The sequence below is a fragment of the Triticum aestivum genome, chromosome 3B, assembly GCF_018294505.1.
Source record: "Triticum aestivum cultivar Chinese Spring chromosome 3B, IWGSC CS RefSeq v2.1, whole genome shotgun sequence".
Classification (NCBI taxonomy): Eukaryota; Viridiplantae; Streptophyta; class Magnoliopsida; order Poales; family Poaceae; genus Triticum; species Triticum aestivum.
In genome coordinates this window covers 371277364-371290795 of record NC_057801.1, presented here as the reverse complement: position 1 = coordinate 371290795, position 13432 = coordinate 371277364, and positions in this window count along the sequence as shown.

Genomic DNA, 13432 nt, shown 5'->3' with positions numbered 1-13432 from the left:
CCCTGCATCGTCAGTGATACTAGCAATGTCCTCAGATGAGGAATTAGTGATAGTAGAGGCAGGTGAAGAATTTGTAACAGTTGAAGCGTTTGAACATTCAGGTGAAGAATTAGCAGATTCACGTTCAATGCACTTTAAGCATGGAGGAACAAATTCTTCCTGAGAAGCGTTGATTTGTTGAGCAAGTAATGAATCGTGCTCCTTCTGAAGATCTTCATAACTCACTCTTAGCTTCTCAATATCTTGCTTTCTTTGAAGAAATACATAAGAAATTTTCTCATGATCAGATAAGAGAGTGTTATAATGACCTTGAAGGCTGTCAAACCTAGACTGAAGTCTCTGAAGACTTTCAGCCAAGGCTTTTGACTGATCCATTTCTTCACCCAACATATCATCGCTCTTATTTAGCATGTAATGAACTTTTTCCAAAGATCTTTGTTGTTTAGTGGCAAGGGAAGCAAGTTTATCATAGCTAGGTCCAAATTCATTGCCAGATTCATCGTCACTGGACTCGGATAGATAGCCTTCATTTACCTTAGCACTTTTTGCCATAAGGCAGGAGTTGGACGATGATGATTCTGGTTCGAATGTCATCTCCTTGAGAGATTCGTTGTAATCATCAAGCCAAGGATCATTACAATTTAGATGACCATCATAGACCTCGGAGAGACGGTCCCAGATTAACTTCGCGTGATTGAGATGCATGACGTTCCTTAACTGATTTCGGGACAGACTTGTGCAGATGACATCCTTCGCTGTGAGGTTGAGGAGAGTGTACTTGCGAATGTCATCAGCTTCAGCCATCTTGCATAGATCAGTAAGACCGATCTTGGTGACGGTCCACAGTTTGCTGTCCATAGCCATGAGTCGCTTCTTCATCATGGCCTTCCATCGAGGATACTCATGACCGTCAAAGATGGGGCAGAAACGTTCCTCAATCCTGCAGTCGACATAACTAAAACTCCAGGCGGTCAAACCAAAATCACACAGAACAAGGGAGTACCTTGCTCTGATACCAATTGAAAGTGCGTTATGTCGACTAGAGGGGGGTGAATAGGCGATTTTTATGAATTCTTCACTGAGGAATTAGCCGGTGAGGAAATTCCTTAGCGAAGAACTATTAGCAGCGGAATAAGTACTCAGGAGTAAGCATAACAGAATACAAGCATGGTCATCATGATGAAATGAAGACTAGCATAGAGTACAGAAAGCGTAATCACAGGATAACACAAGATGAAGACAAACAGACTGAAGAAATTGAACTGAGGAAATAGAGAAAGTCTTCAGTCAAAGTCTTCAAACACAGATATGAACCAACACTCAACACGGTAATGAGGAAATGAAAGAGTTGAGGAAATAGAACCAGTTAGGTTAGTGAAGACAATGATTTGGTAGACCAGTTCCAACTGCTGTCTCAGTTGTACGTCTGGTTGGAGCGGCTGAGTATTTAAACTCGAGGACACGCAGTCCCGGACACCCAGTCACTGAGCACGCAGCTCAGGACACCCAGTCCTCACCGTATTCTCCTTGAACTGAGGTCACGCAGACCTCGTCCAATCACTCATGGTAAGTCTTCAGGCGACTTCCAAACCTTCACAGACTTGGTCACTCGGCGATCCACAATTCCTCTTGGATGCTCTAGACCTTGACGCCTAACCGTCTGGAAGAAGCACAGTCTTCAAAGGTAACAAGGGTCGGATCCACGCGGGATCAATTTCTTCAGTGATGCTCAATCACTTTGGGTTTGTAGGGGTTTGGTTTTGGGTTTTTTCCTCACTCGATGATTTTCTCTCAAAGTCCTCGGAGGATGGGTTGCTCTCAAATCACAAGTGTCAAGTTCTCTCGGAGCAGCCAACCAGCTAGTGGTTGTAGGGGGCGGCTATTTATAGCCTAGGGAGCAGCCCGACATGATAAGACATAAATGCCCCTCAATGATATGACCGTTAGGTGGATAAGATATTTTGGGACAGCTGGCGCGCAGCACAGCAACGGTCGGAAATTTGACTCTCAATTTCCTCAGGGCTATCATGTTCCTCACTGTGTAGGTAATTCGCACTAACGAATTCCTAACTCCTCAGTCAGAACAAATTCATCAGTGACCAGAAGAACTTCGTCTCTGTCACTGAAGAAAGTGACTGAACTGTATGAGAGTTCCAAAGGCTTCACTCGAAGGGATTGGTAGGTGTAGGATTTTGAGTTGAGCATCACATGGAAACTTTTCCTTAGTATTTCCTCGAACCCCTTTAACAGTACGGTGTTTCCTATGACTCAAGAAAGAGAAAATGAAACTACGAAAACAAAAGTCTTCACGCTTCATGTTCCACAAATGAATACTAAGTCTTCAAGGTCACACCAATTTCTTCACTTTAAAGTCTTCAGAAAGTCTTCAGAATATCAAAGTCAAGAACTTCATTTTTAGGGGTCGACTTTCTCTGTAAATATCAAACTCCTCATAGACTTATAGACCTATGTACACTCACAAACGCATTAGTCGTTTAACCTATAAGTCTTCAATACACCAAAATCACTAAGGGGCACTAGATGCACTTACAGTTTGATTACCATCACCTGCTTGTTTTGAGTCCTATCCGCCTTGCGATCTCCCCACATTGCTAACTCGTCCCGTGCTCATCCTGCAACGGATACTCACGTGGGCACGGTGCTTGTGCTCAGGTTCATCCCAGGAACGCTGATAAACCCGAGGACCAAGCTCTGGCTCACGACCCGCCTCGCGCACGCCACCTCACAGGTCCTCGGTGCCTTCATCCTTCCGCAAAAGGTTCAAGGTTAGGCAGCCGACACCATAGGGAACTGCATTCTCTTCTACAAGCTAACGCGCAGGTACACCTGAGGCCTAGCTACGGGCGAGCCCTGGCGGTTGCCACCTTGTCCCATGAGTCGCTTTGCATGTTAAAGGGGGCCACCTGAGCATCGTGCCTCGGGAGCTCCTACTGGATCTCCAGCCCTCACCCCCTGGCCTTGACCATGGCATCGTGACCTTGCATACCAGCGGGACCCAAGGACGTAGAGCACCTAGACAAGCGGGGAAGGGGGATGTGCGTTGCGGGCCCTACCAAGTGACACTGCCACAAGGGCACGAATGGGCACTATCCAGAGGAATTGCTACGGGTCTGCAAAAAGATAAGTTGCTGACATGATGGCATAAGTCTCACAACCCGACCACTTGACTCGCGCAGTCCCACTCTGGTAGTTTCACTTCCCCTTCCGTTCCATGGGCAGCGGCTTGCACGCCAAGGGGGACCTCGTGAGCATCGCACCTCATGAGCTCTCACTGAACCTCAGGCCACTCACCTCCTAGCCATGACCATGGCATCACGACCTGGCATACTAGCAACGGCTGGAGCCTGCCTGGGGACTGGGACCCGACGGCATAGAGCGTTACACAAGCTAAGGGGAGGAAAGGGGAACCGTGCCAGATTGGGATAGGTGATTTCATCATGAAAACAAGAAGAACAACGCTGGAATTAAAACATTTTGATTCTTACATGCCCTTGCGGGGCTAGTCCTAATTCCACGCAGGAAAAAAAAAGAAAAGGACTCAAGGAACCAGGCCGGCATGCATCACTCACGACGCCGGACAGCTGCTGCTTCCACGCTTCGGCCATGGCAGGAGCTTGGCCGCACGTAGTTGTCATCGCTGGACTCCGGAGATTCACTGGGCTCAGGAGAGTCACTGGATTTCCAAGAGCCATCGTTGCTGCCGGTGGAGACGCCGGTGGGGCCGGAGACGGGCCCAGCACCCACGGCCGCGTCCTACGGGCAGCTTGCTCCGAGCAACACTCCAGCCGCCGGCCCTCCTCGTTGAAGACATTGAAGAACAGAGTGGAGGCACTGTCGTACTCAAAGTGGATCCGAGGGCCCCATCCGCGCGGTAGGCTCGGGCAACCTCGCCCCATCCGCGGGTCATGAAGACATCGCGAGGGGGCATGACCTCGACCTCCACCCCGGTGTCCAGGCTGTAGCACTCGGCGTCCTGCAGCCGCAGCTCAAGTGGCCCCCTCAGTGGTAGCTCATCGACAAAAAACCTCGGGAGCCGGATCCATGAGGTGGGTGGCATCGCTGCCCACACCACCAACTAGCGCGAGCTACCCTCGGCGTGGGTCCGCGGCTCGGCAGGTAGAACAATAACGGCTCATCCACCGCCACCTGGGGTTGCTCAGCGGCTTGCGACACTATCCTACACCCTGGCATATAGCGGAAGGGGGAGGCCTTGATTTCCAAGGCCTGGTCACCTCCTGCCTCGCACCAGCATCGCGGGGATGGGAGAACCGCTTCTTCGGCGGAAGTGGATCAGGCCCCTCCTGAGGGGCTTTTCCCTTTTTGGCCGCAGAAAACCTCCTCGTCGGCGCCATGGAAGCAACAACAAGATGGAGAAGGAAAGGGGATGAGTAGCGGGAAGATGGAGGAAGAGATGAGTGAAGGGGGCTCTGCCCTCCCCTCATTTATATCTAGAGGGAGGCCAACCGCTAGCCTCCACGACCTCGCGCGATGATGATCTTCTGCATGCAGCATCGACCCGTCAAGTTGAACGGTTGCCGAGGCAGTGTGGGGAAGTGGAGACGCCCACATCCCATCAATCTCCACGCGTCGTCCAAGGCCGCGGGCGGTTAGGGCTTGCGACGCTCGCACTTGCCCTTTGGCTTCGCCTAGAAGCCAAGACCGAGCGCACCTTGGGACCGGGGGCTACTGTCGGCGTTCTGGATATGGGGGTACCCAGACTTGCCTGCATGTGGCCCACTGCATGGCTCCATTGACAGCCTGGTATGGCCTAGTTTCAGTATCAACAACTCAAGACCGTCACGAGGGGCCAAGCCTCGCGAGGCGGACAACATCAAGACCTCCAAGGGGATCGGCCTCCTCAGGCTAGCTCCCGAGGAGCGGAGATTTCTATGCAAGGCGCACCTCACAAGACTCAGCTGTTGTGAGCCATGACGATCGAGGCTAGACAGGCACCAGGCGGGAGCCAGCGGGCGCAGAGTACCAGTTTCTTGTTTGGTGCAAAGGAGGCAAGCAGCAGGCACTGAGTCCCAAGAAATCAGCCAAAGGTTTCCATTCTGGTGCAACAAGACCAAGACTGCCAGGACGGCAGGACGGAGGTCATCGCCGAGCCCACCGCAGCATCACGACCAGAGGCCTTTGCAGGTGAAGACCACTTTAGTCAGGGTAGGATGTACTTCTTGTCCTCCTTCAAATATGGCTGTATTGGGATCCCTTCCCGCCAACATTTGGGAAGAGGACCAAGGCCACTATAAATAGGACTTAGCCACCACCATAGAAAGGGGGATCGATCAGAACGGAGTGAAGCCATTCCTCCTTCGCCATCTCACTTGAGACCAAGAACTCCTCACCTCCCGAGGCTATTCATCCACTTTACCAGTTCATGCTCAGTCCCTCAAGGAAATCCACCACAAAGCTGGAGTAGGGTATTACACCGCAAGGTAGCCCGAACCAGGATAAACTGTTGTGTCTCTCTGTCCCTTTGAGCTTGACGCGCTAGGCTGTGAGGATCGCGAGTAGGCAGGCTGGGTAGGTTGAGATCTCCGCCGTACCCCAGAGTTTGAACCTCTCAAGGGTTTGCGGAACCCAAAATATGACAATCATCATCACTATCATGAATGACGTGCTCATCGGGTTTAGCGGCATCAACATGTGGAAGGCCACCTTTATGTAATCAGTCAAGCATTGATAGGTCATCCGCGGCAGTAACCTCTTCTTGATCCGGCTCTTCTTGTTCCAGCTCAGGGGTGAAGTCGGATTCACTGTCGCTGCCTACTTCAATGTTCTGGGGTGAAGTAGAGTGTTTCTGGAAGCATTTTTTTGGAAAGACGTGTTTCTTGGCAGAATTCACCTTCATATGTGTCTGGGTTAATGTGAGGTTTGTAATCCTCTTCATTGGGGAGGTGGTCGAAAATGTGGCGCCACTTCATAAACGACATCCCAACCATTCAGATATGGATTAGTTTGGCAGGCCCACGGTAGATAGAAAACTTGGATCGCCCATTGAGTCGTAATATAGACATCGGGAACATCTAAATGGGTGCTTTGTTTGATTTTGGCTAACCCTATATGTTTATGAGTCCTTCTAGTCTCCTTCGGCTGGAACCAATGACATTTGAAGAGTACAACGTTTTGTGGGTTTTCATCATAGAATAGAAGTTCATAAATTGCTTCAACTCTCCAATAATACTCGTACCTCCTGCGCCGATAGCAGAGACACAACAATTTGTAGACTTTCAGTCAGCCATAGATAGCTCTTTGCCGAAGGTACGAAAGCGATACCTGTTGATGTCGTATTTGTCAAATGAACGGACCTTATAGTCAAAACCATTAGCAACTTGTCTCAATTCAGCGTCCATAGACTCTGAATGAGCCTACAAATTTAATACGAAAGGATTGTTGCATTAGCTGCAAATTGGATGAAGAAATGAGAATGGTCTAATGGAAATTACCATTTGTTTGAACCAAGAGATGAAACCAGGAAAGCCGCCTCCATGCTTTGCGAGAAGCTCAAACTCTTCGCTGGATTATTTTTCGATCACCGCTCCATCCAATAATTTGGCGACGTATCGACTATATCAAATATCCAGTAATAAGAGCAGTTCAAAGGAATTAGAAGTGTCAAAACAATGTACCGAGAACTTACTCGATGTAGGCTGCACTTTTGTTAGGTTGTTGAAGATATACAACGAAATGGTCCGCCATTCTTCGACATCCATTGATATTGGTTTCGAAGCACCAGCTGGTGTGAGCTTCCCTTTGAATAGGCTAAGGTTGGATCCACCTTTTTTTAGGGTCACCAGCATTGTACCAAGGCTTCGGATTATGGAAGACGATTTTTGGCTTCGTAGTCTGCTATCATGAAGTTTGCTGCCTCCTCCGTAATGAATGCCTCGGCCATCGATGCTTCAATTCTATGTTTATTTTTACATTTTGCTTGAAACGTCTTCTGCATCCTCTTAGTTATATAGCACCAATGATTTTGCACGCCCCCCCCCAATTTTGCCTCGGTCGAGAGATGCAAAATCAAATGATGCATTGGATTAAAGAAGCCCGATGGAAAGATCTTGTCTAACTTGCAGATCAACTCTGGCTCCAACTCTTCCATATCTTCTAGTTCGCCAGGCGATAGTTCTTTCGCACAAAGAACACGAACGAGATAGCTCAGCTCTGCCAGTACTAGCCATTCATCCTCAGGGATAAAACCACACAACACCAGCATTACCCGCTCAAGCCATGTGTGCCAATCATGACTCTTGAGACCAAATATTTTATATTTTTCAAATTCTCTCCCCTCTTTAGATTCGCTGCATACTCATCGGGGAACATCAACTGCATTTTGACCCACAAGACAATTTCCCTCATAGTTGGCCTTCCAAGATTGAACCATGCCTTTGGCTTCATCCAGTTCTGCTTTCCTTTCGGTTCTTGCATGTTTTGTCATGGTCTATCACATAGTGCATCCTGATCGACCCTAGCCTTAGTATTATCCTTTGACATCCCCTCTATATCGAACAAGGTACCAAAAAGGGCCTCCACGATATTCTTTTCAGTGTGCATCACGTGGATGTTGTGTGGGCAAAGGAGGTCTTTGAAGTAAGGCAGATCCCACAAGCATGTCTTGTGAGTCCAGGTGTGTTCCAAATTATACCCCTTGAAATACCCTTGACACTCTGGATCTGGCTTAAGAGCACTTAACTGATCTAGGGTCTCTTGGCCTGTCAACGCAGGTGGTGCAGAGTTTTTGACAACTCTACCTTTGATGAAGTTCTTCTTGTCTTTCCAGAACTTATGGCGAGGATCCAGGAACTGTCTATGCAAGTCGAAGCAAGAAAACTTCTGACCCGCCTGAAGCCAATAAAACTCAAGAGCTGCCCTGCATGTGGGGCACGGGAACCTTCCATGCACACACTAGCCAACGTATAGTGCATACGCCGGCAAGTCATGCATCGAGTACATGTACCACACACGCATATTGCTAGCAGCGTCGTATGTCTTGAACCCATTATCCCAAGGTTCTTGCAATTCATCCTTAAGTGGCTCCATGTACACATTCATATTCTTCCCTGGGTAGTTGGGCCTTGGAATTATCAACGTCAGGAAAATGTTCTTTCTTTGCATAATCTGTCCGGGGGAGATTGAGTGGAATGACAAATATGGGCCAAGAACTGTATTGGGTTGTCGTCGGACCAAACACATTGAACCCATCCGTGTTGATGGCGGCTCGAGGATGCCTTGGATCTGCCACTTTTTTCTCATGTAATGCATCAAAGCACTTCCATGCAGAACCATCCAATGTGTGTACCATCATCAGACTCCCATATACACCTAGTTCCATTATTTTGCCCATTTTGTGCCATGTCATCTATCTGGCCGTCTCTTCGACCATGAAAAGACGTTGAAGTCTTGGTATGATTGGCATATACCAAAGAACATGAACGGGGATTTTGGTATGCGTCTTCTCACCTATACTATTGTCTACCACAACATACCTGGAAGACTTGCAAATGGGACAAGTCCGCATACTAAAGCCTAAATAAGGCACATCCTTTCTCACAGGTATGTATCTTCTCATAGAGCATCTTAAGTGCACAGAGGATTTTGTCCGACTGGTACAAGTTTGCTGGCATTACATGTCCTTTGGGTAGAAAGCGTCCAAATACTGTCATCATCGCGTCGTAGCATTCTCTGCCCAAGTTGAATTGAGCCTTCAGAGCCATTACTTGTGAGATGGAATCCAGCTAACAATGCTCAGTGTGCTCGTGGAGAGGATGTTTTGAAGACTCCAACATTTCATTGAAGGCCTTAGCAGATTCCTCCATCTCATCGTCTGAATCTTGAGCATCATCAAAGTCTTGCACCATGTCTTCCATCCCGGTTCCATGCTCGTCGATGCGACAACGAACCACCTCAGCTCTCACACATTGGGAAGACTCACCATGAAATGTCCACGCCGTATAACCAGGCGTAAAACCACTCTTCTGTAGGTGTTTTCCCATTTCATCCTCTGTCCTCTTGTGCCAATTGTCACACCGGACACGGGGGCACCTGGTTTTCTTCTGGCCATTTGCAAATGCGGCTCTCACAAACCCCTTGGTTTTTGTTAACCATTTAATGGTCATGTCTTTCAGACTAGTGTGACCAGTGTACATCCATGCACAATCAATCATCTTGCCTAGCTACTAGACACACAAGAAATATATATATAATTCAGCATGCATATATTCATCAGTTAATATAATGTGTCTATTGTATTACGTCCATGCAACCTACACTCTAATAGGTAAAGATAGGTCCTAATCCCACCCGAGTGTGTGTAGATTGGGTTTGTTTTCCCATGCTCTGCTCTGGATTCGATGCAAAATTTCAATAGCACCTCCCCGCTGTTCTCCTGATACGCATCTCTGCAATATACAGAGAGGATGTGTACCCAGAGAACAACAGGGAGGCACTGGCAAAATTTATGTGTCGGATCAGGAGTAGGGCATATGGGAAAATGAACCCAATCTACACATACTTGGGTTGTCCATGGATAACGTTGGACAATTTGAAAGAATCACGGTATAAATAAGCAAATCCATGCATATTTATAACTGTAACCCTTTCGAACGGGAGACACATACTTGTCACGCATACTGATGATTGAAGACACCTATAGCGAGCAAGTTTCATTGGTGCGAAGACCGGAACCGAGCAAATAATTAAGGGGGGAGGAAGAGATGTCATTTTTGCTCACCCACGAACGCAAGAGCGGAGCTCGTCGAACACCAGACCCTCGCAACGACGAAACAACTGCACATTTAACTCCAAAGATGGGTAACATAGCATTATTGTTTTTGCCACCAACCTAACTAAATATTGACAACAGCATGCCACCAAAATATATGTCATTTAGGGTTACGTCGATGTCGAGGCAGGCCTAACCTATATAGATGTCATTTAGGCTTTCGTCAATGCCAAGGCACCCCTAACTTAAATAGTTGTCATTTAGGGTTCCATCGACACCGAGGAACCCCCTAACCCGCTCGTCCCCGGGCGCCGTCAAGTATGGCAACGCACGGTCGACGGGTCAGCACTCGGACCAGGGATTCTCGGCATGGGCGATGGTGTCGGGACCTATGGGACCCACTAGTTCCACCATCTATCCCCTCAGCGACTGGTGATCCTCGACCCTCTGCCCCAACCCTCGAACCTAGTTTTGGCGACCGGCGATCCTCGACCCGGTTCAGTTGGCCCCGATGCACCCCTAACCTCAACCCGGTTCTTCTTCTTCCTCCTCTTCTTCTTCTTCTTCTCGGCCTGGGCGACAACATCGGGACTGACGGGACCCACTAGCTCCACCATCTATCCTCTCGGCGACCGGCGATTCTCGACCCTCCACCCGACGCTCGACCCTAATTTGTGCGACTGGTGATCCTCGACCCGGTCCCGTCGGCGCCGATGCACTCCTAACCTCGACCCACTTCTTCTTCTTCTTCCTCTTCTTCTTATTTTTTTCTTCTTTCTTCTTAACCTAAACTAAACATATACTAAACTAATTATATACCTAAACCTAAAATAATAGAAATAACCTAAACTAAACTAAACTAAGCCTAAACTAAACTAAACCCAAACTAAATCTAAAAAATAGGAAAAAAACTTAAACTAACCTAAGCCTAAACAAAACTAAACCTAAACTAAATCTAAAAACAGAAAAAAAGAGCTAGAGCTCACCTTCAAAAGGGGGCGGCCGGTGGAGGAGGTGGCCGGTGGAGGCGGGGGCGTGGCGGCCTGGGGCAGGGTTGGCAGGGCGGCGGTGGCGACAGGGCCGTAGGGCTCCGGGGCAGCAGGGTAGTGTGGCTGCCGGGTGTTGCAGCGACGGCGATGCTGGGCGGTGGTGATGCGGGCGCGGGTGAGGTGCGGGCAGTGTTGCGGGCGCGGGTGGGTGGAGAGAGATGGGTAGGGACGGGGAGAGAGAGACAGGTGGTCATTAGTTAGGTGGGGCAAGGGTGGCCGTTAGTTAGGATGGGGCACGTTCTTTGTCATCTTCTAGGAGACGGCAAAGAGGGGCGGGTGGGCCGTTACATCGTTGGCCTAAAATGGACTGTAACGCCCCGGATTCGATGCGCCAGGTGTCTGCCAGTTATTCGCCATCGTTGCCATGTCATTTGCTTGCGTGTTGCATTTTGTCATGTCATCATGTGCATTTCATTTTGCATACGTGTTCGTCTCATGCATCCGAGCATTTTCCCCGTTTTCCGTTTTGCAATCCGGATCCGCCATTGCATCATATTCATTTGAGGTCATCTTGATGCCCGAATCTTCGTTGTAAGAGTGCTTCATAATGTTTTCTGCTGTCTGTTATCAGAACGAGCTCTTTTGTCATTTTTGCCATGATTGATGTGTGCATCCTATGAGGTTGATGTCTACATGTGTTTTGAACTAGGCTGTGTCTTCTTTACAGAGGTGCTTACCATGTATTTTTGTGATCAATGTGGTGACTAGCACAAGAATGCAAACTAGGCTTTGTGTTAATGCTGATTTTAGTCCCTGTTCTGCTGTAATTTTGATGCCATGTAAACTTGTTGCTACAGAGAGATCCATGCATAATTTGAGATACTTCAGTAAGGGTGTTTTGAACTATAGGTTTTTGTCTATCCATTCATGACCTTGGTTGCAATTATGGAGTAGTCTAGCATGTCATTTTCGTGCTCTACTTTTGCTTCAAAATGTTTCCTGGCAGATTGTTTACGTGTTATTCAATTTGGCCAAGCTTGCTATAGTTGATCCTTGCATGCTATGGACTTGTTCTTAACTTGGTTTGTTACACAAACATGTCTTCTTAATGATGCTATGCTTATATTGTCATGCAATGACTTGTGGTGAGTGAATCGAGCTTGTTAAGTAGGGTTCATGATGTTGCTGTTTTGCTAGGCTGAATCTGTTATTTCGTGTTGCTATATAAACATGCTGCTACTAGTCATTCTATGCATAATCTAGAGATGTTCTATAAACATGTTTTGATCTACATGTCATCCTCTATCCATCCATGCCCCTGGTTGCATTTATAGGTTGCTGTAGCTTGTTGTAATCTTGCTCTAAAGTTGCTTCAAAATGTTGCTGTCAGCCTGTTTACATTAAGTTCACTTGTTCCCATGTGTTTTTGCTAGTGTTCCATGCACCCTATGACCTTGCTATTGCCATGCTTAGCTTCACAAACATGTCTTCTTACTGTTGGGTGCCTTGCCATGCCATGTATTGCTCTGTAGTGAGTTGCACACGCTCATCTACATGCCTTCATAATTATGTTCCTGCCATGTATGAATCTGTAATAATAACTTGCTATGTTTATGTGGGTGCCATTATATTTTCTGATCCTTTTTGGCTTATGGTCAGTAATGGACTTTTGATCTATGCATTTAGTAGATTCATGCCATGCCTTTGTTTTCCATTATAAGTTCATGTAACATGTTGTTTGATAGCTCTAAACATTGCATCGTGATGTTATTTTCTGCAAAGTCTGAAATTGTAATAACTTGCAATCTTTCCATGTGTGTTTGAGCATGTTCTTGTGATTTCTAGAGATAGCTCAGTGTTCATGTTTTGTTGTGCTTTACCTGTAAATCATGCCCATGTCTTTTGTTTTTACGTTGAGATGATGTAGCTTATTGTTTTGATGCTTGCAATATGCCTAGTTGTTGTTTTGGACAGCTTGTCCTTCAAACTTGTTTCATGTGTGTGTGTTGAACCGTTGCTCCGTTTTGAGTGTGCTCTATATGAAACTTGCTTAGAATTGCATGTAGTTTCATATTATCATGTTGCATCCTTGTTTTGATGTGTTTGCTTGATGTTTGGGTGCATTTTGCATCAATGCCATGTTTAACTTGTGTTGCTCATATCTTCTAGGCCGTAGCTCCGAATCTAATGAACTTTATATGTAACTTGACTAGAATCTCGTGTAGATCATCCTTGTGCATATTAACTTGCTGTTTAACAACTTGAACATAAGGTTTATTCAGATCTGGACCAATTTCGAAATATGCATATGAGGACTTACCGGAATTGTTATATGTTGTTTCCGGCCTCATTTAAACTTGCCTTGCTGTGTTGCTCTTGTTTGCATCATCTCTTGCCATGAGTAGCTTCATGTAGCTTGGTCATGCATCATGCTTGTTCTGCGTCATGCCTTGTTAATGTGTGGTGTGTTTACTATGTTGTGTGCTTCTTTTCGATAGTTCCTGTTTCGTTGCGATCGTGAGGATTCGTTCGTCTACGCTTGGTTCAGCTTCATCCGTTCGTCTTCTTCATGGACTTGTTCTTCTTCTTTGCGGGATTTCAGGCAAGATGACCGCTACCCTGGATCTCACTACTATCATTGCTATGCTAGTTGCTTCGTTCTATCGCTTTGTTGCGCTACCTAACACCTGTTTATCGA